Consider the following 27263-nt stretch of genomic DNA (forward strand, 5'->3'; position numbering starts at 1 on the left):
TAATGACCTTCTCTTAACTTGAGTAACTCTGTAATAAAGTCGTGTTCTGAAGTGCAGAGGATCATCATTTCCATTTATGAATTTGGCAGGGGAGGGGCACTTTTCAACCAAAAAACAGCCTGGTTTCCAAACTATGAAGGAAAAGAGCTGTTGTAAATGTATTTATTTATTTTTTTAATCAAGAATAAAAGAATCTTCAGAGCTTTCGTGGAAGACGATGATTCCAGCTCTTCAGAAGTACCACTTTAAATAACTCATTTCTGCATGTTGATATGCTTACTGTTCATGTCTCCTGTATAAGGAATCATTTGAGAGACTAAGATTATGGTGATGAACCAAGAAAAACATAGGTGTGCTTGCTCCTTTCTAATAAGAAGAACCACATAATTCACCAAGCTTTCCTTTTCACTTGAATTGCCAGACATCTCAGAGCCACCGGTGAGACTCAATCTTGGGTACCTTGTTTATTTCTGCTTCGTGGTAGGACTGATAGGTTTCAGTTTCTCTGTTTCCTTCCCTTGGTTGTCATCTGTTTCTGTCCAGTTGCCTCACAGTCTCTCTGGAGAGATGTGGGATGCATTTTGATGTAGCAAAAAGACTGACTCCCAGGAGTCACTGCTGCAGCTACTGCCCCAACTCCTAAAGCTATTTTCCACCATAATCTTTCATTGTGGTTTGCCACAAGCATTCATAGGTTATCTCATTAGCCTTACCTCCAAGCTTCTGCCTTTATGCTGATCAGAGCTCTTGAAAATAGTGATTTAACACTGCTTATACATGAAACTATTCATTCCTTTGAGTCAGACATTTACTTTACAGGAAATTCAGCCTTAGAAATTCAATTGCAAAAGATACCAAAGCATCGCCTTTGTATGACAAGTAACAAAGAAATGACAGAAATGTTTGTCCAAAAACAGTCTTTGGGTAAGGCAGTTGTCATCTCCCCAAACAGGAGGAATCCCAACTAAGGGGGCAACATTCACACACACACACACACACATTCACACACAAACAATCGCCAACAAACTCCTAGCTCATATATCAGTGTTTATTTTTATCACTTTGCATAAAATTAATGGATTTTAAAAATAAATGTTTGGGTAAAATTGTGAATACCTTATTAGGCATCTGAAACTGGGATATACCTCAAGAATCTTATGTGAGTTTGTGAGTCTTAGTCACAGATGCTTCAGTTTTACAAGCGGTGAAGGTGAAGTCGCTCAGTCACGTCCAACTCTTTGCGACCCCGTGGACTCCCCCCGTCCATGGGATTCTCCAGGCAAGAATACTGGAGTGGGTTGCCATTTCCTTCTCCAGGGGATCTTCCCCACCCAGGGATCAAACCCAGGTCTCCCGCATTGGAGGCAGACGCTTTAGCCTCTGAGCCACCAGTAATACGAAATTGGCAAACTGAGTTAGGTTTGTCAGTCTCTGATATTTGCTCTGTGTTGTGACTAACTTGTCCACTGGATCTTTCAGTTCTGCACTGGTACTCAGCTATGCCTGTATGTCTATACAATTGAAATAGTATGCAATGTAAAAAAAGATTGAAGTATGCTGTTATGTCCACAAATGAACCTTTAAAATATCATGCCAAGAATCAAATCACAAAAGGCCATTTATTATATGAGTCCCTGTCTATAAAATGTGCAGAATAGGCAAATTCATCAAGATTTGAGCTATATTAACAGTCAAGGGAGTTGGAGTTTTCCTGATTGCTAATGGGTACAAAATTTCTTTTTGGGGTGATGGGAATGTTCCAGACTTAATGTTGGTAGTTGTAAAATGTAGTGGAAATGCTAAAAACCATTGCATTGTTTGTACATTTCAAAATGGTAAATGTTATGCTGTGTGAATTATATCTCAATTAAAAAAACTCTAAACCTTCCACATTACTAAATGAAGTACATATACAAAAAATTATTTTTTTCTATAATAGTGATAGCCAATTAGAAATGAGGGGAAATTATCTTCATAGTAGCAATAAAAATTTAATTATATAGGAGTTATTTCAACAAGAAAGATACGGGGGGAATCTATGGAGAAAACTAGAAGGAGGAATGGCATCAAATTGATGTTTTTAAAGCTTTCATGGATAAATCAATGTCTAAAAATGGCTAGGAAAATTGCAATAAAGAATATCTTCCCAGATAGTAAAACTTAAAAAAAAAAGTCGTCTGTAAGTGAAACAATGTGGTCTTGACTCAGATATAGGGAAATGAATCAGTGGAGCAGAATTAAAAACTTTTGGAAATAGACCCAAGTAAATATGAGAAGTTAACATGGTATTTTATTTCAATGGATAAAGAATGTTCACTTATGAAATGATTCTGACATACAGGCAATATTGAAGCAAATCTAAGCTCTTTATCCTATATCCATACCCCTAGTCTGTAGATTAACTATATCAGAAAGAAATCAAGAGGATGCTTAGAAAAGCTAGGGGAAATTACTCAAAGAAAGAAAACTTCAGAAATAAAAACAATAGAATATATTTCTAAGCACAATGTATAATGGGAGATACATGTAATAACTATCATATGGTGACAGTATACATCAAGAATACACACAAGTGTAATATATGTTATGTTATATAAACATATAGTGAAGTGAAACTGTTAGTCACTTAGTCATATCCGACGCTTTGCGACCCCATGGACTATAACCCACCAGGCTCCTCTGTCCTTGGGATTTCCCAGGCAAGAATATTGGAGAGGGTTGCTATTACCTCTCCAATTTTCCTGAATCATGGATCTAACCAGGGTCTCCTGCATTGCAGGCAGATTCTTTATAGTCGGAGCTACAAGGAAAGCCCAAATATATAGCCCCTATCTATACTTAACATATATAAGTATATAATACTTGTAACATATAGTTTACATATGAGTGTATTTAAAAAATAGATATTAGGTGAAAGATTTCCCAGCCTCTTGCAGGCCAGCAAGCAACAGTTAGAACAGGACATGGAACAACAGACTGGTTCCAAATAGGAAAAGGAGTGAGTCAGGGCTGTATATTGTCACCCTGCTTATCTAACTTATATGCAGAGTACATCATGAGAAACGCTGGACTGGAAGAAACACAAGCTGGAATCAGGATTGCTGGGAGAAATATCAATAACCTCAGATATGCAGATGACACCACCCTTATGGCAGAGAGTGAAGAGGAACTAAAAAGCCTCTTGAAGAAAGTAAAAGAGGAGAGTGAAAAAGCTGGCTTAAAGCTCAACATTCAGAAAACGAAGATCATGGCATCTGGTCCCATCACTTCATGGGAAATAGATGGGGAAACAGTGGAAACAGTGTTAGACTTTATTTTTTTGGGCTCCAAAATCACTGTAGATGGTGATTGCAGCCATGAAATTAAAAGATGCTTACTCCTTGGAAGAAAAGTTATGACCAACCTAGATAGTATATTCAAAAGCAGAGACATTACTTTGCCATCTAAGGTCCGTCTAGTCAAGGCTATAATTTTTCCAGTAGTCATGTATGGATGTGAGAGTTGGACTGTGAAGAAGGCTGAGCGCCGAAGAATTGATGCTTTTGAACTGTGGTGTTGGAGAAGACTCTTGAGAGTCCCTTGGACTACAAGGAGATCCAACCAGTATATTCTGAAGGAGATCAGCCCTGGGATTTCTTTGGAAGGAATGATGCTAAAGCTGAAACTCCAGTACTTTGGCCACCTCATGCGAAGAGTTGACTCATTGGAAAAGACTCTGATGCTGGGAGGGACTGAGGGCAGGAGAAGAAGGGGACGACAGAGGATGAGATGGCTGGATGGCATCACTGACTCAATGGACGCAAGTCTGAGTGAACTCCGGGAAATGGTGATGGACAGGGAGTCCTGGCGTGCTGTGATTCATGGGTTCCCAAAGAGTCGGACTCAACTGAGCGACTGAAATGAACTGAACTGAACTGAACTGAATGGGAGAAGTTAATACCACTGCAAACCTTGTACTTAGTCTCTCAGTTGTGTCTGACTCTTTGTGACCCTTTAGTCTGTAGCCCTCCAGGCTCCTCTGTCTATGGGATTTTTCAGGTAGGCACACTGGATTGGTTGGCCATTTTCCTCCTCCAAGTGATCTTCCCAACCCAAGGATTGAACCCGCATCTTCTATCTCCTACATTGCAGGCGAATTCTTTACCTGCTGAGCCATTTACAATCATTAGAGTTTTACAAATTGATCAGGAAAGCCCATAAACTCACAAAAATGGGTAGAAGTGAAAAATCAAAGAAGAAAAATCTAAGCAGATCATATTCATATTAAACAATGCCCATTTCACTAGTATTCAGAGAAAGACAGATGTATGCAGTAACAAAGATCGTATTTTTCACTCCTTAGATTGTCAAAAATAAAGGTGTTGGTAAGATTAACAAGAAACTGACACTTTCATATGTAGCTGCTCAGCACGTGAATTGTTGTATTGTTATAAAGTAATTTGGTAATAGCTACTAAAAATCACATTTTTAAAATTTTGCAATCTTACTTTGATACTCTTCTATAAAAATAGAAGCATCATGTTTAAGAAGGCTCATTACAGCATTGTTTTTAGAAGCAAAGTACTGGAAATGAATATCCATCAGTAGTGTGTTGTTGCTATTGTTCAGTCACTAAGTAGTGTCTGAGTCTTTGCAACCCCATGGACGCAGCTCTCCAGGTTTCTCTGTCCTTCACTATCTCCTGGAGTTTGCTCACATTCATGTACATTGAGTTGGTGATGCTAAAACTATCTCATCTTCTGCCACCCTCTTCTCCTCTTGCCTTCAATCTTTCCCAGCATCAGGTGGGAAAAGACAACTCTTTCCTAATAAGTTGTCTCTTCACATCAGGTGGCCAAAGCACTGAAGCTTCAGCTTCATCATCAGTCCTACCAATGAATATTCAGGGTTGATTTCTTCTAAGATTGACTGGTTTGATCTGCTTGCAGTCTACAGGACTCCCAAGAGTCTTCTCCAGCACCACAATTCAAAAGCATCAATTCTTTAGCACTCAGCATTTATGGTCCAGCTCTCACATCTGTATATGACTACTGGAAAAATCATAGCTTTGACTATGCTTGCACAAATTATGTTAATACTGATCATGTAGAATATTATGCTGTTATCTAAAAGAGTGAGTTAGATACTATAGTCCTGAAGGGATACCCAGAATGCATTGTTTAGTAAAATAAGCAAGTTGCCCAGTAGTATAATAAATATTTCTGTAAAAATCAAAGACCCCATGATGTTCATTCTGAATTCTTTTATATGCATATGGATGGTCTATATTTGTCTTCCTTGACCATAAGAAAAGATGAAAGTTATACCTAAAAGATTATACTTAAAAGGTACATAATCCTGAAAGGATTCTATCCAACAGGTTGATATTGGTGGCTTTAAGCTTATAAGAAAGATTGAAAGAGGAGGAAGGGGGCTGATTGTCTCATTTTGTTCTGCTAGTTACAGTGAGCTTGTGTTATTTTGCAATACAGAGAAAATGGAAGAAACGCTGAAAGAACAATATCTTTGATATGCTGATGTCCCCTTTTCTAAATGACCAGTTTATGCACTTTTTCTCATTCTGTACTTTTTATTGGGCTTGGATGTATTTTCAAGATGGAGCAGAGATAAATGTGAATTTGTTTTTTCATTTAAACCAGAAGTCTAGATTTTTGTTTTGAATAATCATTCTGGTAAAATGTCCATTATCTCCCACTTGTGAGGACAGAGTTACTATAAACAAAGATTGTCCACATGTTCTCAGAGTTGGGCTGGCCTGGCAGTACTGATGGGTGTGGAGGAAAGGGATCATACTGGGAACAGACCTTTCAGGGACAAAGCAAAATTGAAGATGGAGCAGAGAAAATCTGTTTGGTTTTCCCAAATCTTCTTGGGAAAGGAGGGGTGTCTTCCAGCCTGGTTCCTGGGCATGGCTTCTGTTTCACTTTGAAAGAGTTTCCTCACAAGTTGAGAGAGTGTCCAGGTCTCTTTTTAATCTATGAAGTTTGATGAATTAAAAAATAATAGTTTTAGAACAAAGAGTGTATTGCTGGAATAGCTCACGTAACATGAGAGGTAATCTTTCTAAATATGTGAAATACTTTTCCAATTAAACCATTCAAGCTTAGAGTTTGTTATTATTATTTCTTTTTAAATGTTTTGTTATGTATCTTATTGAAATACAGTTGACATGCAATATTATGTTTATATAATATATACTTTCATAGTATACATATATATATATATAAATTTTTTCTTACTGTACCATGTCAATCTGAAAGGGTTTTAAATTGAAGAGTACTATAAAACTCAGATAAGTACTTTACCAGGAATCAAAATAAGTTCATTCTCTCTCTCTTTTGTTTCGGTTTTTCCAGTTTTTTTTTTTTTTTTTGCCATGCTGCGCAGCTTGTGGGATCTTAGACTCCTGATCAGGGATTGAGCCTGAGGCCAAGTAGTGGAAGCATGAAGCCTTAACCACTGGACCACCAGGGAATTCCAGAGTTTTTAACTATGATTTGCATGTTTAGGGGTAGTGTCAAATTTTGTCCTTGCTTATATTCCATTTAGGCCCTCTATTCCAAGTTGAATTTTTATTGTGAATAAACAGTTTTTAGTTCATCAGGGTTTCATATGAATTAAAAAATGTATATATACTTAATATTCTTTGTAATTTAGCCTTTTGTCTCTGCATCTTAGTTCTAGTTTTGTCATTTTTGCCTAGTATTCTGAAAGTTTATCCAATTAATTGGTTAGTCTCAAAGAACCATCTATTTTCTTATTCTTTCTTTGTTTTTAATTTGTACATTTTCCCCTGGTGGCTCAGAGGTTAAAGCATCTGCCTGCAGTGTGGGAGACCCGGGTTCGATCCTGGGTTGGGAAGATCCCCTGGGGAAGGAAATGGCAACCCACTCCAGTATTTTCACCTGGAGAATCACATGGAGGGAGGAGCCTGGTAGGCTACAGTCCACAGGGTTTCAAAGAGTTGGACACGACTGAGCGACTTCACTTTCAGAACTAACTTTATTTTCCAAGTACAAGTCTTCACCTCCTTAGTTCAATTCACTCCTAACACAGTGTTGAGAGAATTATTTTATGAATTTTTCTCACCTTTGCCTCTTATGTTTTGCTGTGATGGTAAGTGGAACTCTTAATTTCTCTTTCTGATAGTTTGCTGTTATGGTATAGAAACGCAACACTTTTCTGCATATTAGTTTGGTATCCTGAAACTTTACCCAATTTATTGAGGAGCTCTATTAGATCTTTGGTGGCCTTCTGGGAGATTTCCTCAGGTCTAGGGTCTTTCTTTTTTGAAGTATGGTTGGTTTACAATGTTGTGACAGTTCCAGTGTACAGCAAAGTGATTCAGATCCTTTTCCGTTACAGGTTATCACAGAGTATTGAATACAGGTTCCTGTGCTGTGCAGTAGGACCTTGTTGTTTATTTATTTTGTACATAGTTGTATGTATATGATAATTCCAATCCTAATTTAGTCCTCCTGATGTAGATTCAATATTTAAATTTAACTTCAAATGAAAATTGCCAACTTTTTTCTAAGTATACCATTGTACCTCTCTATTGATATATTTTTTTAAACTTAGTGACTGAGTAAAATTTTTCTATTTAGAGTTTATACTTGCTCCTTTTCAGTTCTGTCTATTCTTTTTCCTGCTAAAACAACCAATACTTTTCTCAGGAATTCTCTTCCTTCTTTTATTTTTTCTAGCATTCTGAACATTCTAATTTCAATGTTTCTTTATGGCTTCTTTGTTATATTAATATATATGTGTATTTGGGTGTGAATTATCACATTTATTTTGCCTGCTGATTTACTCTCAGGGTGTTGGTGAAGAGCGCAGTCTCAGAAATCAGATTGCCTTAATAGAATTATGATTCCACTACTGTGTGAGCTTGGATAAGTCAGTTACTTAAGTGTACCTCAGTTTCCTCACTTGTGAAATAGCGATAATAGTTTCTTCCTCAAGGAGTTGTTGTCATAGCGAAAAACGTTAATGCAGTTTACCCTTGAATACCATGGATTTGAACTTCATGTGTTCACTCATATATGAATTTAAAAAATATATAGTAGTATGTGATTCTTGGTTGATTGAATCTATGAATGTGGAACCATGGATATGTAGGACCAGCTATGGGGCTTGAGCCTAGGTCATAGGTCCTGGAACCAATGCCTCCCATATATGGAGGAAAACTATGTATATAAATCACTTTTCAGATGCTTTGAGTATGGTAAATTATAATTATTTTCCATTGCAAATGAACAAAACTTTAAGTAGGTACCGATTTAGGGACTCACATCATTGCTCCTCACCCTCCTCAGAGGTCTTTTCATTTCCTATCAGCTTTACAAAAGGCTGATTTGTATTCTTTGGCAAGTAACAATTGTTATTTACTTTTCACCAATTGTTGAAACAATTTCATTGTCCTGAAAATACGATATGTCTAGGTAACGAACATTTTTCATGAATTCTCATTATTACTATATCTCACTGTCTTGTCTTAGGTCTTTTTCCAATAAGGAAAGTTTCCTTTTGTAACATTGGAGAAGGCAATGGCACCCCACTCCAGTACTCTTGCCTGCAAAATCCCATGGATGGAGGAGCCTGGTGGGCTGCAGTCCATGCGATCGCTAAGAGTCGGGCATGACTGAGTGACTTCACTTTCACTTTTCACTTTCATGCATTGGAGAAGGAAATGGCAACCCACTCCAGTGTTCTTGTCTGGAGAATCCCAGGGACGGGGGAGCCTGGTGGGCTGTTGTCTATGGGGTTGCATAGAGTCGGACACGACTGAAGTGACTTAGCAGCAGCAGCAGCAGCAGCCTTTTGTAATATACTTGGTTATTATTTCTGTCCACTGTGGCTGAACATTTGTGTCCCTACCCTCAATTCATATGGTGAAAATTAATATCCAAGGTAATGGTATCTGGTTGCTGTTGTTTAAAGTCATATCTGATTTTTTTTCTTACTACCCCATGAACTGCCAGCCTCCTCCATTAATCAGATTTCCAAGGCAAGAATACTAGAGTGGGTTGCCATTTCCTTTTTTAGGAAATCTTCCCAACCCAGGGATCGAACTCTTGCCTCTTACATTGCAGGCAGATTCTTTACTGTCTGAGTGATCAGGGAAGCCCCGACTCTATCAAGAAATCAGTTTAGTTTAGTTGCTCCGTTGTGTCCAACTCTTTGAGACCCCATGGAGTGCAGCACCCCAGGCTTCCCTTTCCATCACCAGTTCCTGGAGCTTGTTCAAACTCATGTCCATCGAATCAGTGATGCCATCCAACCATCTCGTCCTCTGTCATTCCCTTCTCTTCTGGCCTTCAATCTTTCCCAGCATCAGGGTCTTTTCAAATGATTCAGTTCGTCACATCAGGTGCCCAAAGTATTGGAGTTTCAGCTTCAGCATCAGTCCTTCCAATGAATATTCAGGACTGATTTCCTTTAGGATGGAGTGGCTGGATCTCCTTCCAGTCCAAGTGACTCTCAAGAGTCTTCTCCAATACTACAGTTCAAAAGCATCAATTCTTTGGTGCTCAGACTTTCTTACAGTCCAGTTCTCACATCCACACATGATTATTGGAAGAACCATAGTTTTGACTAGATGAACCTTTGTCAGAAAAGTAATGTCTCTGCTTTTTAATACACTGTCTAGGTTGGTCATAGCTTTTCTTCCAAGGAGCAAGTGTCTTAATTTCATGGCTGCAGTCACCATCTGCAGTGATTCTGAAGCCCTCCAAAATAAAGTCTCTCATTGTTTCCATTGTTTCCCCATCTATTTGCCATGAAGTGATGGGACTGGATGCCATGATCATAGTTTTTTGTATGTTGAGTTTTAAGCCAGCTCTTTCATTCTCCTCTTTCACTTTCATCAAGAGGTTCTTTAGTTCTTCTTTGCTTTCTGCCATAAGGGTGGCCTCATCTGCATATCTGAGATTATTGCTATTTCTCCCAGCAATCTTGATTCCAGCTTGTGCTTCATCCAGCCAGGCATTTCACATAATGTACTCTGCATAGAAGGTAAATAAGCAAGGTGAAAATATACAGCCTCGACGTATTCCCTTCCCAATTTGGAAACAGTTCATTGTTCATCTCCGTTTCTAACTGTTGCTTCTTGACCTGCATATAGATTTCTCAAGAGGCAGGTAACTTGGCCTGGTATTCACAACTCTTTAAGAATTTTCCCCAGTTTGTTGTGCTCCACACAGTCAAAAGCTTTGGCATAGTCAATAAAGCAGAAATAGATGTTTTTCTGGAATTCTCTTGCTTTTTCTATCATCCAGCGAATGTTGGAAATTTGATTTCTGGTTCCTCTGCTTTTTCTAAATACAGATTGAACATCTGGAAGTTCACATACTATTGAAGCTAAGCTTGGAGAGTTTTGAGCATTACTTTGCTAGTGTGTGAGATGAGTGTAATTGTGTGGTAGCTTGATCTTTCTTTGGCATTGCCTTTCTTTGGGATTGGAATGAAAACTGACCTTTTCCAGTCCTGTGGCCACTGCTGAGTTATCCAAATTTGCTGTCATATTGAGTGCAGCACTTTCACAGCATCATCTTTTAGGATTTGAAATAGCTCAGCTGGAATTCCATCACCTCCACTAGCTTTGTTAATAGTAATGCTTCCTAAGGGTCACTTGACTATGAATTCCAGGATGTCTGGCTCTGGGTGGCTCAAATCATGAACTCTGTATTGCAAAATTCAGACTTAAATTAAAGAAAATAGAGAAAACCACTAGACCATTCAGGTATGATGTGAGTCAAATCCCTTACAATTATGCAGTGTAAGTGACAAATAGAATCAAGTGATTAGATCTAATAGAGTGCCTGAAGAACTATGGACAGAGGTTCATGACATTGTACAGGAGGCAGTGATTGAAACTATTCCCAAGAAAAAGAAATGCAAAAAGGCAAAATGGTTGTCTGAGGTGGTCTTACAAGTAGCTGAGAAAAGAAAAGAAGCAAAAAGCAAAGGATAAAGGGAAAGGTATACCCATGTGAATGCAGAGTTCCAAAGAATAGCACGGAGAGATAAGAAAAACTTCCTAAGTGATCAATTCAAAGAAATAGAGGAAAACTAAATATTTCTTCAAGAAAATTAGAGATATCAAGGGTATCAAGGGAGCATTTCATGCAAAGATGGGCACAATAAAGGACAGAAATGGTACGAACCTAAAAGAAACAGAAGATATTAAGAAGAGGTGGCAAAAATACACAGAAGAACTATACAAAAAAGACCATGACCCAGATAACCACGATGGTGTGATCACTCACCTAGAGCCAGACATCTTGGAGTGTGAAGTCAAGTGGGCCTTAGGAAGCATCAGTACGAACAAAGCTAGTGAAAGTGATGGAATTCCAGCTGAGCTATTTCAAGTCCTAAAAGACGACGCTGTGAAAGTATTGGGAAATGGAGGTAATTAAATCATGATGGTGGAGGCTTCCTGAATGGTGCTAGTTTCTTTGTAAGAAAAGACCTTGCTTTTTTTTTCTCTCCCTCTCTGCCTCGTGAGAATACACAGATAAGACAACCATCTGCAAACCAGGAAGCGGGTCCTCATCATACCCAGGATCTACCAGCTCCTTGATCTTGGACTTCCCAAGATCTCACAGAACTGTGAGAAATAAATCTTTGTTTAATTCATCCAGTCTATAGTGATCCGTCATAGCAGCCTGAGTTAAGACACTTGCTACTTGCTGTATTTTCTTAATTTCTCTAAGCCCATTTCCTCATCTAAAACTTAGGAAAAATAATACCTATCGCACAGGATTGTACTGAGAATTAGTCATGCAAAAGTATGTAACGAGTCTTGCCCTGTGCTACATTAATAAATCATGTGTCCACATTAGCAATGCAACTGAAAAGTATGACAGGCAAATTCTTAAAGGAGTATTTGTTGTTTGCATTTTAAATATTTTCTTCTCTTAAATTCTGTCATGTATTGAGTTTTTAAACAATAGCAGAAAACAATCTCTCAGAGGAACAGGGACATGGCAGACACTCGGTAAACGGCTATGCTTCTCTTCTGTGCTATTCTGAGCTTGAATCCATACATTGTCTTTTTAACCTCTCACCATATACATCATCGTGTGTCTTCTTATTTTTGCCTCTTTCTCTTCTCCATGTAATACCACTTTTCAGTTTTGTCTTTTGTGGTGTTAATTCAATTTGATGACAGTGTGTGTGTTTGTATGTGTGTGTTTAAATTTGGCCATCACATTAAAAAGCAACACCTCCAGGGTATCTCTTTTCTTCTCCCTTTCCATTTCAGTCTCCCCCTTGGAGCAGTGTTTTGATTTCAAAAGCTGTGTGCTCGTCTTTTTCTTAATTTATTAGAGTATAGTTGATTCACACTGTTGCATTGGTTTCTGCTGTACAGCAAAGTGTCAGTTACACGTGCGTTGGGTAGGTCAAAGCATTTGTTCATCTGTAACATCTTAGGGAAACATTCAAATGAACTTTTAGGCCAACCCAATACTCATATCCAGTCTTTTTAAGATTCTTTTCCCGTGTAGGTCATTACAAAGTATTGAGAAGAATTTCCTGTGCTATACAGTAGGTCCTTATTAGTTATCTATTTGTTATATATATTATGTGTGTTTGTCAATCCCAGTCTCCCAATTAATCCCTCCCCTTCCAACCCTGCTTCCCCAACCCACCCTCCCCAACTCCAGTAATCATAAGTTTGTTTTATACATCTGTAATGCTATTTCTGTTTTGTAAATAAGTTCATTTGTACCTTTTTTTTAAGATTCCACACTTCAGCGTTATCATATGATGTTTGTCTTTTACATCACTCAGCATGACTTTCTCTAGATTCGCACATGTTGCTGCAAATGGCCTTATTTTATCCTTTTTATGGCTGAATAATATTCCACTGCATGTATGTGCCACGACTTCTTTATCCAGGTCTCTGTCGGTGGCCGTTTAGGTTGTTTCTGTGTCCTGGATATTGTCAACAGTGCTGCAGTGAACGTGGGGGTTTCTGTAGTCTCAGAATATTGTTTCTTTCAGTGATTTTGCTTCAGAAGATTTCTCCTTGCCTATATGATCTTTTGTGTATAGTGGATTTAATATGGATAACTTTCCCTTTTCTACTTGTGGTTTTTGAATCAATCATTTTGATTTTATCACAACTTATCAAGGACTGCTTCCTCTAGTGCGCTAGGCTACTAGAGTAGGCTGAGTATGGATCTTTTTGGAAAGATAGCTGGGAATTTTGTTTTGGAGTTTGATTTTTCAAGGTATTTGTAATTTGCTGATAAAAAGAAATTTAAGTTCTCATGATGTGAAATATTATAAAGTATGGTTTGTCTGTAATTTCTGTGTGATATGGATTCTATGATAGTCATCTTTGGCTAATTTATATAACCCTGTTACCAACAGAGATTTTTTCTATTGCATCAAAATACTAAATACTTAATGATAGTATTCTATTCAAGCCTAAAACATATCCTCAAAGGAGATCAGGCTAAAGAAAATTGCCTGCATTTACCAGCATTGGTATGCTATTATTAAAATTATCTCTAAACTCTTACAAGTATACCAAACACAAAACCCCAAACAGGTATCTCCTGTTTTCACACATTTGTAATTACAAAGCAGGGAGGTCTTTCAGAAACTTCATCTATGTGATAAACCTTGAGATCTTGCTGTTTAATTGCTAAGTCCTGTCCGACTCTTTTGTGACTCCATGGACTGTAGCCTATCAAGCTCCTCTGTCCATGGAAATTCCTAGGTTTTATACTGGAGTGGGTTGGCATTTCCTTCTCCAGAGAATCTTCCTGATCCAGGGGTCGAATCCACATCTCCAGCATTGGTAGGCCAACCCTTTACCACTGAGCTACTAGTTCAGTCCAGTTCAGTCACTCAGTCATGTCCGACTCTTTGTGACCCCATGAACCACAGCACGCCAGGCCTCCTGGTCCATCACCAACTCCCGGAGTCCACAAAAACCCGTGTCCATTGAGTCGGTAATGCCATGCAAACATCTCATCCTCTGTCATCCCCTTCTCCTCCTGCCCTCAATCTTTCCCAGCATCAGGATCTTTTCAAATGAGTCAGCTCTTCACATCAGGTGGCCAAAGTATTGGAGTTTCAGCTTCAGCATCAGTCCTTCCAATGAACACCCAGGACTGATCTCCTTTAGGATGGACTGGTTGGATCTCCTTGCAGTCCAAGGGACTCTCAGGAGTCTTCTCCAACACCACAGTTCAAAAGCATCAATTCTTTGGTGCTCAGCTTTCTTTATAGTCCAACTCTCACATCCATAAACCAGAGACTTGACTAGATGGACCTTTGTTGGCAAGGTAATGTCTCTGCTTTTTAATATGCTGTCTAGGTTGGTCATAATTTCCTTCCAAGGAGTAAGCGTTTTTTAATTTCATGGCTATAATCACCATCTGCAGTGATTTTGGAGCCCCCCAAAATACAGTCAGCCACTGTTTCCCCATCTATTTGCCATGAAGTGATGGGGCTGGATGCCATGATCTTAGTTTCCTGAATGTTGTGCTGTAAGCCAACGTTTTCATTTTCCTCTTTCACTTTCATCAAAAGGCTCTTTAGTTCTTCACTTTCTGCCATAAGGGTGGTGTCATCTGCATATGTGAGGTTATTGAGATTTCTCCCGGCAATCTTGATTCCAGCTTGTGCTTCCTCCAGCCCAACATTTCTCATGATGTACTCTGCATATAAGTTAAATAAGTAGGGTGACGGTATACAGCCTTGACAGACTCCTTTTCCTATTTGGAACCAGTCTGTTGTTCCATGTCCAGTTCTAACTGTTGCTTCCTAACCTGCCTACAGGTTTCTCAAGAGGCAGGTCAGGTGGTCTGGTATTTCCATCTCTTTCAGAGTTTTCCACAGAGAAGCTCAAACTTTGGGATACCATTTTGTTAGTCACTGATGCTATTAATGGTGAAGGGGCATGATTTCTTTTCCTCGATATGGAAATGAAATTCTTGAGCTTGGAAAGTAATTTTCTTCTAACTAGAGAGAAAATCGACAACAATGTACTCCTGAGAAGAACAGGAATTCATAAGTGTTTGATATGAGAAGCCAAGCTCTAAATATCAAGGAAACCAAGTAAAAGGCTCTAGCTTTGACCTAATTTGGTTATCTGTGTGTTTCTATGCTGTGGAATTGGAAAATGACTTTTATACAAAATCAGTTTTTAAAAGGATATCATTTTCTATATGACTAACTCATGTACTATACTGCCAAATCTGAAGTTCTGTGGCAGAAACTCATACCTGGCGTGTGTGACCGGGAAGCATCACACCAGGTTTTACGTGGATGGGAAGGTGGTGTAGCCACAGCAGTACACATGGCTGGAATGGGTGGTGTTAGAGGTGTGGCCCCAGTGGGAAATAGCCTTGCAAGAAGGGGTCTACTAACCATTTACTGGGGACCAGTCTCTGTGTGAGGCCTTTCCTGGTGGCTCAGTGGTAAATAATTTGCCTGCAATGCAAGAGATGCGACTTTGACCCTTGGGCTGGGAAGATCTCCTGGAGAAGGAAATGGCTACCCACTCCAGTATTGTTGCCTAGAAAATGTATGGACAGAGGAGCCTGGTGAGCGACATACAGTCCACGGGCTCACAAAGAGTCGAACATGACTGAGTGATTGAACAATAATCTCTGTATGATGCGCTTACATAGATGTTAGCCCACTTAATCAGGACAGGTATTCTGCCAGACAAATGTTCAAGTGTTGTTGCTCCTTTTTTTTTTTTTTTTTAATAAATGAGGAAGCCAAGGGACCTTGGTGCAATAGTAAGACCCCTGGACTGGAGCTGGGAGGTCAGGTCTTAGTCCCAGATCTTTCACTTAATGATTGAGCAGCCTTGGAAAGGTAGCTCACTCTCTGTCATCCTTGTGGCCTTGGCCCTGGAGATGCTGAGGTCCTTCCAGCTCTGACACTCTTGGCTGAGTCTATTTCACTGCTCACTAGTCCATTCCACACAGACCAGACACTGCTGGCAGACACTGTGTGTTGCCTCACGTTGATGTGATTGTGGGTTACAAATATACTCATTCTTTGAGTATGCCAACTTCTCTTTTCAGAATACACCAGAGCCCGATACCCCACCAGAAGCTGGCTCAGGAAATGCTCCAGAGACTGTTCATGGCTGGCTTGGAAACCCATTCTCTGAAACAAGCCAAAGAAAGATGCCAACATACTTTGCAGGGGAGAAAAGGCCTCCTATGGAGTGGGACACAGGCCTCCTGTGCTCCTCATTCTTTAGGACCAAAGATAATTGTCAACACGCCATACTCGGTGCCAGCCATGGGCACCGGTGTTAACACTATGAATGCAACCTTCAGATTATTACCCAGAGGGATTAAAAGCAGCCAATATAGCCACAAATGCCCACTGTGTACTTCAGGCTGCAGCAGGAGACTTGGGTTCCGCGGAGGAAGGGCTGGTCTCCTCCCTTCATAGAGGCTTTCACTCAGCCAGGAGGCTTCCTATAGGCACATTGGGGCCTTCTCAGTATTCACGTAAGATGGTTCAGCTCATTCATCAGCAGAATATGGCTTCTAAAATACCAGTCTTAGCAGTTATCAGCACGCCAGAACTGTTTCCCAGGGACTACTTTGTGAGCCCTGTCAATATATTTATATTCTAAATGTTAAATACACTCAAATGAAAGCTCTTGTAGAGGGCATATTTGTATGATAGGTTCAGAGCTATCTCTCAGATGAAGCTATTTGTTTATTTAAAGAAATGTAAGGAAGAAGAAATGCTTAGGAGAGTTTTAACAGCAGGCAAATCCCACCATTCCTAGTGTTTATCTTAGTGGATCAAATGAAGTAGCTCATCAGGATTTCTCCCCCAATTATTCTTAAGGGACCCAGTTTCTGAACACCCATTTTCTGAGCTCCATTCTATGCACAATCACGTAAAAACAACATGCAAATATCTTCACTTGCTGTGTCTTCTTACTGACAGTAAGTTTGCAAGGTACTTATACAACCATTTTATAGGAACTTTGATAAAAATGCCAATATATGGTTCAGATTCTTCAGAATGAAATAGTCTGGTCATGCTTGGTTTAGAAAATAAGATGCTTTCCGTGGTGAACAAGCAAGGTAGAGATGTTATCCTTTCTACCACAAAAACACTCTCAACTTTGTGTATGCCGTCTGTATCTTATGGGTACTGTCTCTTATAGTACAGAGATGCTGTCCACGATTCCTAGCTGTACTGATCAAGGGTCTGATGAATTTCCCGACTGCAAATATCAACAGTTAATAAATCAATTTTCTCTTTAATGGGATAGAGGAGGTAATAGTTCCAGTGGAGTAGTAAAACCTGCATAAAGGCATTACCCAAACTCTGTTCTATTAATACGTGGGAGTCAAGACAAAGTTTGTTCTGAGTCTTTTGTGAGTGTGTGAAAAAATAGGCACCGTCTGTGTTGTTTTTGCAATTTAATATCCATCTCGGTTCAAATTTATGGCAGAAAGAACTACAAAGTTGCAAATAAAAAGTGTTCAAAAGCAAAACATAACCAATCTCCATATCCCTCTATAAAAGTCTGGAATTCTCATCAGGGATGCTTTAGAAATGCTATCTAGACTTCAAAGTCTCCTTTCAATCCTCCCATTGAATGCTAACCTCAATCTGCAGCCTGCCCTCATTTCCAATGTGACAGCAACCCTACACCCCAATGCTGACAAGGAGATGGCCTCATTGCCAGGCCCCTCTTCCTCCCCCACCTCAGCTGGAGTTGCCTCACCAGCCAGTAAGACTTGATTGTCTTTTATCCAACAGTCAGAGCCCATGGTTATGACATTTTAAAGCTCACATGTGATTGTTACACATTTACCAAATCTTTCCCCCTACCCCCTCCACTCCAAGTTTTCCTTCTGCGCCTCTCTGTAGAGACTTTGACTTCCTGCTATCATCTCAGTAATTAAGACAAATGCTCTCTGTGTTTTGATTACTGTAAATATGGCTGTAGTGTAGAGCTAGTGGTTATGGTGGTGGAATTCTCTCGCCATATCTATAGTCCACCAAGGCTGAAAGAGGACATTGCATTCTATATTCCAGAAAAGAAAAATAGAGTCTATCCTTTTAGAGTGAAGATGAATGCATGGCCAAAGGCGAGATGACTATAGTGGAGAGATGACAGCTTTTCCCATTCAAGTAGTCCTAGTATTAAATCCTTTCTCAACTATTTGGAAGTTGTGACACTTCGGAGAGGTGATTTAATTTTTCTGGGACTTAGTCTCTATGTGAGCAAAACAAGATGAAAATGTCTTCTTCGTAGGGTTCTAGTGAAGATTAGGAGTTGTAAGTGGCAGGTGTTTTGATTACTGTAAGTATGGCTGTAGTCTAGAGCTAGTGGTTATGCTGGTGGAATTCTCACGGGAGATGGTGTTAATGGAGTTGTTGGTAAGATGGTGGAGATGGTTGTGGTTGTGGGGAAGGTGTAATAATGGAAGTGAAGATGGAGGTATTATTGGTGGTTAGAGTTGGTGGATGGCTAGTGGTGCAGGTGATGGTGGAAGTGGGAAAAGTGGTGGCAATGGAGGCGGGGGGGCAGAGGCGGGGGGGACAGAGGCGGTGGGGATGGAGGTGGGGGAGGCAATAAGGGTGGAGGTGTTGATAGTGGACTTGGGGTGCTAGTGATGGTTAAAGTGATCAAAGTGGTGGTGTTAGCAGAGCAAACGTGCTTCTGAAGTTCCTAAGTCACACGAAGAAGAAGCCCAAACTTCCAGGAAGAGTTTGACAACAGACTTCAGTTACCATGGGCTAACTGAAAGCAGATTTTCTTTAATTTTCTAGGTAAGTAAGCCTTGGACAATGGTGCAAAGTTAACATGCAAAGTGAAAAGTGAAATCAACTTTGGATACATGAGATTAAATTGTGCATATAACCATGTGACATCAGGGAAACTGAAAAATATATAGGTTTTTCAAGGATAGAAAAGACAAAACTATCTGTGCTGAATGCTAAGCTCATGTCCCTTGATGATGCTAGAGACAAAGGCCAAGGAATTAGAAAGATGTAAGGGCTTCCCTGGTGGCTCAGATGGTAAAGAATATTCCTGCAAAGCAAGAGACCTGGGTTTGATCCCTGAATTGGGAAGATTGCCTGGAGAAGGGAATGGCTACCCACTCCACTCTTCTTACCTGGAGAATTCATGGTCAGGGGAGACTTGAGGCTATAGTCCACTGGGTTGCAAAGAGTGGGACATGACTGAGTAACTAACAGACATACATACCACATACAAACACCCCTCCTCTGGTTCAAGTAGCAATCTTAGAAAAGCAGTATTATTATTTCCATTTTACAGATGAGAAGGCTGAGGCTCAGAGAGGGCAGAAAGCGCTATAAGGAGTTCATGGGCTGGAAAATGAAACAGATCTTGCACCATTCCTGGTTTCCCATGTACCAGTTGTTTGACTTTATCTTTCATCCTCTTTAAACTGCATTTTCTTTATCCTTGACATTAATACTAATAACTAGTTAGGCATGTTAAAAGGCAGTTCTAAGGACTGTATGTGTGTGTTCAGTCACTCAATCATGCCCAACTCTTTGAACTGTAGTCTGCCATGCTCCTCTGTGAATGGGATTCTCCAGGCAAGAATACTGGAATGGATAGCCATTCCCTTCTCCAGGAAATCTTTCTGATCCAGGGATAGAGCCTGGGTCTTCTGCATTGCAGGCAGATTCTTAACCATCTGATCCACAAGGGAAGCCCATTGTAAGGACTGAGTGAGTGAAGTGAAGTCACTTAGTTGTGTCAGACTCTTTGCGACCCCATGGACTGTAGCCCACCAGGCTCCTCCATCCATGGAATTTTCCAGGCAGGAGTACTGGAATGCCATTTCCTTCTCCAGGGGATCTTCCTGACCCAGGGATCGAACCCAGGTCTCCCACATTGTAGACAGATGCTTTGCCGTCTGAGCCACGTTTCATCCAATTTCTTTACATTGTAAGCACTCAGTAAATAACCAGAACTATTTTTGTCTTTAGCAATATTGTTATCATGAACAGAATCTAATACAGTTCTCACAAAACTTGTGTGAAATAGATTTTCTCATTTTTATAGTTGAAAAAAAAAAAAATAGAGGCTTAGCGCACCTTAAGGTAACTTTCCAAAGTCGCACACCTAGTCGGAGATGGAGACGGAAGTCAATGCCTAGTCTGTTTGAAGTCCAGGCCTTGGTATTTTTGCTATTTTATTGCTCTGACTTCTGGACTCCCCAAGCTTACCGTAATTCCCAGGAAGAAGTCCCAGTCTGATTCTTCCATTGCCCCCAGCATCTAGCACGGAGCCAGCCATGTGGCAAGTGGCCTATAAATGCTTGTGATGTGAACCTGTGAAAACAACTCACACCATTGATGAATAACCTGCTTATGTCAAGACGTGGATGCCTGAGGGTGTTACCTCGGTTTACACGGGTGGAAGGCAAATGATGCTAAAGGAACCATGACCCACAGTTGTCCCCAGAGCCCTCACCTGGAAGTGAGCAGCCCCAGCTTCCCGGGGCCCCAGAAGTGAAGCCGATGGAGCCTGCCTGCATGGTCAGGCCTGACAGAACCCTGAGGTATCTTCCTGGGAGCCCTTAGCCAAGGCAGGAGCATTGAGGCCTCTTCCCTGAAGTCCAGGGGGAAAGTACAAATGCCTGCGTCTTCTAGGGGAGTGCAGGGACAGGTTCAAGTGTTTGGATTGGGGCTGACACACATTTGACTAGTGGGGTAGTGGGCAGGGCTGGTGTGCTCAGTGGGGGTTCAGGGCCATTTCAGGGCAGTTAAGCTGAAGTAACCCGAGTATGGCAGGTCCTGAGTCACCCTACATTCAGGGAGCTCCCTCTTGGGCTGAGACTGACACTTGAACCATCTGTGGCTTCGCTCTGCCTGGCCTTGCCCTGCCCTGCCCTGTGTAGCATAGCACTGGGTTCCAGCCCAAAGGAACTGAGCCCAAACTGCAGAGCCAGGAGCTCTGAGCAAGGGTGGTGATGTCAGGGAAGGCGGGTGCATGTGGGCCCAGCCCTCGTGGCCTCTGCTCCTGGATCCTTACATCTGAGTGCAATCAGTTGCCTTGTGTGTGTTTTCCAGTGACTGTCTGAGTGGACATCCCAGGCATCTATGTACAATATGAAAGTGTTAGTTACTCAGTCGTGTCGGACAATTTGCAACCCCACGGACTTCAGCCTACCAGGCTCCTCTGTCCATGGAATTGTCCAGGCAAGAATACTGGAGTGGGTTGCCATGGCCTTCTCCAGGGGATCTTCCCAACACAGGGATCAAACCTGGTACCCTGCACTGCAGGCAGATTCTTTACCATGTGAATCACTGGGAAAACCCAACATATGTCTGTGTTAACGCCTGTGTGTTTTACTGGCTCATGTGTCTGAGTATGTTATCCCTGGAAAATGAAAGCATAATTGACCTTGTTATAAAATTTGGTTGGCCAAAGAGCAGTGGCAGTTAAGGGGTTTAAAATATCCCTCTTAGGTACAAGGCCTTGTGCTACAGGCTGGAGGGGCTTCAGGACACAGAAGAGAACCAGCCCTTAAACTCAGGGGGTGTGTGGTCAGCCAGGAGAATATGCCTTCTTGTGAGAGCTAAACTTGCTGCCCAGGAGTGTTTGAGAGGCACCTGGGACAGGCGCTGAGGAGCCGTGGTCCCTGCCTCGGCCTCAGGCAGCTGTGGGGGCAGGGAGTTGTGCTGCAGGGCTTGCCACTTTCTTTAAGCATTTCACCCCTCAGGCAAATACAGAAACTTGGTGTTTTTCTTTCATATTAAAAATATTTGTCCAAATGATAGAGGCGAAATGTCACTTTCTGGCTCTGTTTCCCCAGAACAATCCAGACTCCCAACAGGAAGACAGGAAGTCTAGAATACAGTCACTATGGCCCAGTCTGGGGTCCCCTCCTCCTCTTCATGTGGCAAATATTCCTGGCATCTTATCATGCTGCTTGGACTAAGGGTGCCGTGGAGTCAGGCAGAGATGTTGCAAAGGGAATCCAGTTGGGCTAAACCATCCCTGATCTGGGAAAGGGGGAGCATTCCTTAAGAGGAAGCAACTCAACTATGAATGAGAAACTCAGGACCTCGAGGCTGGGAGTCTCTGAGGACTTAACAAGGGAAAAAACAAGGTATTGCTGGGGGTTTCTTAAGAAGAAAGGGAGAGAAGGAGAGAAGGAAGAGGGAATGAGGGGGAGAATGAAACAGGAGACAAATACCCTGATGGCAAACCTAGAGACGATGCTTTGGAGCCGCTTCTCACATTTCAAGCTGCTCTGAGGGCTCCTGAACAAATCCAGCTCACACAACCTGTGGTGTCTCATCCCTTGTACAACATATAACGCCCTGATGTAATGCAGCCATGCAACAAGCCCAGCACCCACCCGCCACACCCTCTGCTGTCCTCTGACCAACACCAAGGACAGGCCAGTGCCTCTGAGCTTTGCTGCTAGCTCAAGGACATGAGAAACACCCTCCGGGTCCAGCACTTAGCATTTTGCTGGCATTTCACCTCATTCCTGCTGAGACAGCTTCTGGAGAAGAGGTTCCCTACAAGACCTAGAGCTGTGAATATTGAATGTACTCAATAAATACTTAACTGTTATGAGAGTCTCCAAATAAAACTCAGAAAGTCTTGCTGCCAGACTGACTCTGGCACTGAGTCATCCTCACCCTGTCAGGCTTCTGACTGTCATGTCAGTGATGTGTCTGACATAAGCCTTGGGGTGTGGGGTCAGGGAATGGGCGCCTGAAGACACAAAAAGGCTCTGCTCACCCTTTGCCATGCTGTAGCTGGTCATCTCCCCGAGGCCATTCTACTCTTCCCTCAGTTTGGTTTAAAAGGTACGAAAATGACTTCCCTGATGGTCCAGTGGTTAAGAATCTGTCTGCCAGGGCAGGGGTACACAGGTCCAATCTCTGGTCCAGGAAGATCCCACATGCCATGGAACAACTGAATCTGGGCACAACAGCTACTGTGTCCGAACATCCTAGACCCTGTGCACCACCACGAGAAGCCTCTGCAACGAGAAGCCCGAAACTAGAGAGCAGGCCCCGCTCCCAGCAGGAAGAGAAAGTCCATGCACAGCAATGAAGACCCAGTGCAGCCACAAATAAATAAATAAATAAGTTAAAAAATAAATGAAAGGTGAAAAGAATACAACTGGGCATATGATCCTTGGGAGGGTCTACCCTATGATACCCAATGCCACCTTGGATCGGGCAGGCCACTAAACATTTTCAGGAAGGCTGAGTCATATGTGAGCTCCATCCGTGTGGTGAAGAAAGGTCTCTCATCCTATGCTAGGGACAGGATGTAACACTCCATAAAACCAAGGGATCATGTATCATTCTTGGGATCGGCTGTACAGCCACTAACTCACTTGATCAATCTTCCTTCACTGTTTGATGAGTGAGGAGGAGACAGTCTTGGAGTCCTCTGGTCATCATGCTTTACACAGGAACCTCCCTGAGAAGGTGGACCAAGCCTCCAGCCACCTGGCGAAACAAGATGGTGCCAAGAATTTAGCAAAGATGGACTACCCGCAGCTCTTGAGCTTCTTAGAAAGCAAAGTGGCCCATCTCCATCTATCACCATAAATGGCCAGCCTGAGCGGCTGGTGTTCAGTCTGCGCCATAATATTTCATTCAACTACCCGTTCGTTACACATATCCTGAAAGCAAATAATGTTAATGTAAATAACTTGGGAAGCATTGTTCCATCTGTTGAAAATGTGCAGTAGTTGCTTTGCCCCTTGTCTAAACTGGGGCGGCTACTTTCAGGCGAGTTTGGGAGGTAAATGAACTGTCTGGATGCTTTTCTTGGCAGCCTCTCTTATTAGTGGGAGGTGGCAGTAACGAGAACACGAGGAAGACGGAAAGTGTTTACTTAAAGTCGTGGCCAAATGGCGAGGGAGAGTTAAGATAAATCATAAGCTGTCAATGATGACAACTTCAGACTGCTACTAGTTCCCTCCTGTTTATGGAGTTTCAGATGCTACGTTTAGAATGTGAAGGAGTTTGTTAAAGTGTTATTGGTAGAAGTTGCTGGTTGTTTAGATGTTAATGTTTGAGGCAAGAAGTAGCAGCCACTCATGCCAGGAACCGTGAAAGCACAAAGCCCATTCTGAGTGTCTCTGCCCAGTGAACATGCATCACTAGCTCATATCCTGCTTCAGGACTCAGCCCATACATCTGCTGAGACGTATGACACTTTTGTCACATGACAAGCTATCATAGACTATTACAGTGAAGGGCCAAATGGTTAAATGAGTTGGATTCTTTGCTTTTCATGAAAGCAAGATAATTTTGCTTGGATGTTGGCTTTTAAATTGCAGCTTAGAACTTGGTTCATGTGAACAAAAGACCAGAAGTTTTTGAGAGTAACCAATGTTCTTAATAGTTTCCCCACACACTCCTCTCTGAAGGTATATCCATTTAAAAAATTAGCTCTTATGAGTCTTCAATATTTATTTTACTTAATGGCAATGTCTGCCTTTGCCCTGGAGCTCACTCATAGCAAAAATGATTGTACTGGGGGAAAGTTTCAGAGAGTGATTATGTTCTATTCTTGCACACAAGGCTTGTGAAGATATGTGAGGTGCTTTTCTGTGACTTATACATCCTTTCTCTGTATACCTCCCTCAAACATAAAGTGCCAGCCAGGGCTACTATCATGACATCCAGCCCCATTTGTTATTGTTCAGTTGCACAGTCATGTCCGACTCTTTGTAACCCATAGCCTGCAGCATGCCAGGCCTCCCTGTCCCTCACCATCTCCTAGAGTTTGCCGAAGTTCACGTTCATTGCTTTGGAGATGCTGTCCAGCCATCTCATCCTCTGACACCCTCTTCTGCTTTTGTCCTCAATCTTTTCCAGCATCAAAGACTTTTCAAATGAGTCGTCTGTTCATATCAGATAATCAAAATACTGGAGCTTCAGCTTCAGCATCAGTCCTTCCAGTGAATATTCAGGGTTGATCTCCCTTAAAATTGATAGTTTTGATCTCCTTGCTGTCCAAGGGATTTTCAGGAATCTTCTCCAGAATCACAGTTCGAAGGCATAAATTCTTTGGCATTCTGCCTTCTTTACAGTCCAGCTCTCACAACCGTTTATGACCACCGGGAAGACCATAGCCTCAACTACATGGACCTTTGTCGGGAGTGTAAAGTCTCTGCTTTTCAACACACTGTCTAGGTTTGTCATCGCTTTCCTGTCCAGAAGCAATCATCTTCTGACTTCATGGCTGCAGTCACCATCTACAGTGATTTTGGAGCCCAAGAAGAGGAAACCTGTCATTGCTTCCACCTGTTACCTTCTATTTGCCATGCAGTAATGGGGGTGGATGCCATGATGTTAGTTTTTTTAATGTTTAGTCTTAAGCCGGCTCTTTCACTTGCTTCTTTCACCCTCTTCAAGAGGTTCTTTATCTCCTTTTTGCTTTCCGCCATTACAGTGGCATCATTTGCATATCTGAGGTTGTTGATGTTTCTCCTGCCTGTCCTGATTCCAGCTTGTAACTCATCCAGCCCTGGGATTTCTCGTGATGTGCTCAGTGGATAGTTAAACAAACAGGGTGACAGCAGACAGCCCTGCCATACTACTTTCTTGATCTTCATTATTTCATGGCAAATAGATAGGGGAAAAGTGGAAACAGTGGCAAATTTTATTTTCTTGGGATCCAAAATCACTGTGGACAGTGACTACAGCCATGAAATGGAAAGATTTTTACTCCTTGGAAGAAAAACTGTGACAAGCCTAGACAGCATATTCAAAAGCAGAGACACCACTTTGCTGACAAAGGTCCATGTAGTCAAAGCTATGTTTTTTCCAGTAGTCATGTATGAATGTGAGAGTTGGACCATAAAGAAGGCTGAGCACCAAAGATCTAATGCTTTTGAATTGTGGTGCTGGAGAAGACTCTTGAAAGTCACTCAGACAGCAAGGAGATCAAACCAGATCAATTGTAAAGGAAATCAACTCTGAATATTCATTGGAAGGATGGATGCTAAAGCTGAAGCTCCAGTACTTTGGCCACCTGATGCAAAGAGCCAACTCATTGGAAAAGACCTTGATACCGGGAAAGATTGAGGGCAGGAGGATAAAAGGGTGACAGAGGATGAGATAGCTAGATAGCATCACCACCTTAGTGGACATGAGTTTGAGTGAACTCCAGGAAATAGTGAAGGAGAAGAAAACCTGGCATGCTACAGTCCATGAGGTTGCAAAGAGTTGGACACACTTTAGTGACTGAACAATAACAAAGGGTCCACATACAATGGTAAGTGTGACAGTCCATTCTCTCAGAGGCGTGGTATAATTAAGAAAGATTGTTAGGTCAACAACCTCAAGAAATGGCCAAGCTGTGGGGATTGAAGCTTCTTATAGCATTATTGAGAAGGGAAAAGGTAGGTAGAGCTCCAATCCCTGAGGAAGTTGGGGAGAATGAAACCTAATCCAGGTCTTGAAATTTGGATAGAGTTTTCCAGAGCAAGAGAGCTCTGGTTACTCCAGGCAGAGGAAACAGCAGGTCAGAAGACAACTTACTGTGCATCCTGGGTGGAGAAAGGCTTAGAATCTCTATGTGGCTGACCATGACTTAAAAAAGACGGGGGCTGAAGGTTGAGTAGGATGATTGCACATTTTACAAAGATGGGGATAACTGATAAAAGAAAGAAAAACAAAGCAACAACATTGAGGACCAAATAAATTTCCACCTCAGTTTTTCATCTATGCGTTAATGCTGCCTTTTGTTGAATGCTTTTGAAAGAGACGAAAATCACCCAGAATTCCTAATGGTGGAGTCTTTATTGAGAGAATCTTGGTTTCATTTCCAGAAGAAAATCAAACGAAGATTTGATTTTAAGATCTGAGCTGTCATATATAGAACTAAAATTGTGGGTTTTGAAATAGGAGTGAGAGTGTTTGAGAAGGAAAGAGGACGTCTCAGGCATGACTGGTAGCCTGAGAAATTAACTTCAGGAGCCACTGTGGGGGTGGGGGGCAGGGGCAGTGGTCCATTCAGGCACAATCTCCTCCTCATGCTCCTCACTCCCCTCACTCTGCCTCTCATGGGTTGGATTGTGTCCCTCTGTAAGATGTTACGGTCCTAACCTCCAGTGTCTGTGGATGTGCCTGCGTTTGGAAATAGAGTCTTTACAGATGATCAAGTTAAGATAAGGTTATTTAGTGTGGCGCCTGGTCCAACAGCTTCCCAGGTGGTGCCAGTGGTAAAGAACCAGCTTCACAACACAGGAAAGGTAAGAGACCTTGGTTCAATC

This window comes from Capra hircus, chromosome 11, assembly GCF_001704415.2.
Source record: "Capra hircus breed San Clemente chromosome 11, ASM170441v1, whole genome shotgun sequence".
NCBI classification, from domain to species: domain Eukaryota; kingdom Metazoa; phylum Chordata; class Mammalia; order Artiodactyla; family Bovidae; genus Capra; species Capra hircus.